Source organism: Rhipicephalus sanguineus, unplaced genomic scaffold, assembly GCF_013339695.2.
Source record: "Rhipicephalus sanguineus isolate Rsan-2018 unplaced genomic scaffold, BIME_Rsan_1.4 Seq7885, whole genome shotgun sequence".
Classification (NCBI taxonomy): domain Eukaryota; kingdom Metazoa; phylum Arthropoda; class Arachnida; order Ixodida; family Ixodidae; genus Rhipicephalus; species Rhipicephalus sanguineus.
The window spans coordinates 58061-60464 of NW_023615991.1; positions in this window are offsets into that span (position 1 = coordinate 58061).

A 2404-nucleotide genomic window follows, 5' to 3' on the forward strand; every position below is an offset into this window, starting at 1 on the left:
GCTTTCTTAGTGGCCACATAGATCGCGCGACGTGCGCGCGCGCTTTAAAGATCTTTGCCCCACCCCTGCGAACGCCGTTGCTGTTCGCTCTACAGGGCGTCGTCGCTTTCGTGCGCTTATCTCAAGGAAAGAAGGGGCGGCCGGTGGGGTGCTTCGCTTCGCTCGCTGCAGCGGCCGCGTTTGCGAAAGGAGCGCGCTGTTCAAACAGAAATAAGTAACAACTTTGACACTTAGTTCGCGCTCGTCTTCTGTGTACCTGTTCGTTTGTTTCGTGCGTCCTGCTTTATGTTTGAGCAGTGCGCTTCAAGTGTCGAGCTGTGACGCATTAGTTCGCGCTCGTTCTGTGTGCGTTCTTTTCGTGCGTCCTTTGGGCTCGAACGATGCGCTGGCAATTTCGAGCTGCTTTCCGTTCTTCGCGTTACATTACAATTTATTTCTATCGCAATCATTGCTTCGCCGTTGCGGCGAAACTGTGACTTTTTTTTTTCAAATAGCTACATGTTAAATAAGATATTGTTACTGTGGAGGCATTTTTCCTTTGATATTCGTATTCGATTCGTATTCGAAAAGTTTGATGTTCGCACACTCCTGCACACAACCCGAAGCATCGCATGGCTGGTTGGAGCCAAATATATAAGGGCACACCTAGGTTCTGTTATCTTGTAAAGCCACCCTGATAGATCTGGTTATACTGGAGACTTCGGCTGCCTACCGGAAAGTGCTTTACTTGTAACCTACACAATAAAAAGTTCGTGAAAAACGCCAAACTAAGCGTCGATTTGATCCTTTATGCAAATGATTACCAGACAAAGAAAATGCTTCAAATGCGGTCGTTTACATGTCTCTTAAGAATTACTCACAAATAAGGGGCATGATCAACAAAAGGAAACACAGATTGATAGTAACGAATAAAAGAATTGAATTTTCAATCAATTAACTATTTATTTACTCATTTATTACGAAAAATTCACGGAACCCTCCTTTGGCATTTCTGTAAGTGATGCGCATGCGTAGAGTTCTTTGCAGGTTTTAGATGTCGCTAGAGCATTGTATTCGCGGAGCGTTGGCATGGCGTCTTTCGCCTTACACTCAAAGAAAAAATTGAGTATTTGGGGAGTCACGAACAGCACGCGCGCTATCAGCGTGACATAGCATTCTTGGTAGGAAAGTGACGAGAGCCGGGTTTTCAAGATAGGAAGTGCGAGCAAGCCAGATGATGATTATTCTTGTGTGGCAGAAATACTACCAAAATAATCAATTTTGTCTTAGCTGTGTAGCGTTGGCGAGCGTTTCAAATTGCCCCTAGGTATCGCATACCGCAATCGTTGAAACGCTAGTTTCCCATGAAATATTTGCATAGTGAGTGAGTGAAACAACTTTATTCGGTCCACAATAGACGCGAGTAAACTCAACATCACCTGGCTAGGCGCACTCGGGGACCATCAGGTTAAACCTGACGGCCCTCGCGCGGGCCCTCTGGACGGCCAGGATTTCAGAGGTCTGGTCCTGGGCCTTAATGAGCCTCTTCATTTCCGCTTGGGTGAAAGGGGGACCGGCAGAGGCGCAGCCCCACAGGACATGCTCGAAGTCCGCATAACCACCACACAGCGGGCAGTCCGGGCTTGGGAACCGTTCAGGGTACATTGTGTGCAGTGCCGCAGGGCTCGGGTAAGTGCTTGTTTGTAGCAGTCTTAGAGTAACAGCTTGGGCCCTGCATAGCGAGGAGTGTGGTAGAGGCAACACTCTTCTTGAGAGACAGTGGTGCTTGCATATCTCGTTGTACGAGCAGAGAGGCTCGGGTCGCCCAGGAGATGACGCGTTACCCGGTACACGGTCAGTCAAACCTCTTGCAGCCGAGTGCGCCTCCTCGTTGGGATTGAGCGAGGCACCCTCAATGGTTCCAAGGTGCGCAGGAAACCAGACCAATGAGTGATTTTTGAGGTCTTTGACATTGTGAATGGTCTGTAGGACCTGGGGAGCCACCATGCCCATCTGAAAGGCCTTGATAGTGGCCTTGGAGTCTGAATAAATTGTGTCATGCACACCGTCCGTCAACGCAAGAGCAATGACAACCTGCTCTGCAACGCTGGAGCTAGAAGTGCGGATGGTAGCCCAGCTGATCACTTTGCAAGCACAGTCGACGGCCACTGAGGAGAAGGCTTCTTCTTGAGTGTACGAAGTAGCATCTACAAAGCAGGCCCGATCCTTGTCCAAGTGGGCACTGGCGAGCAAAGATTTACCCCTGGCTCGTCTTCGTGCTTCGTTGTAGATTGGATGCATATTGCGCGGCATCCGGGGTATGGAAATCTTGGATCTTACGTCGTTGGGCAGCTTCACGGCGTCAGGACCGACAACCGCGGGGTTGCGTCCCAGCATGCCGAGTATGGCTCTACCCGCTGGGGTG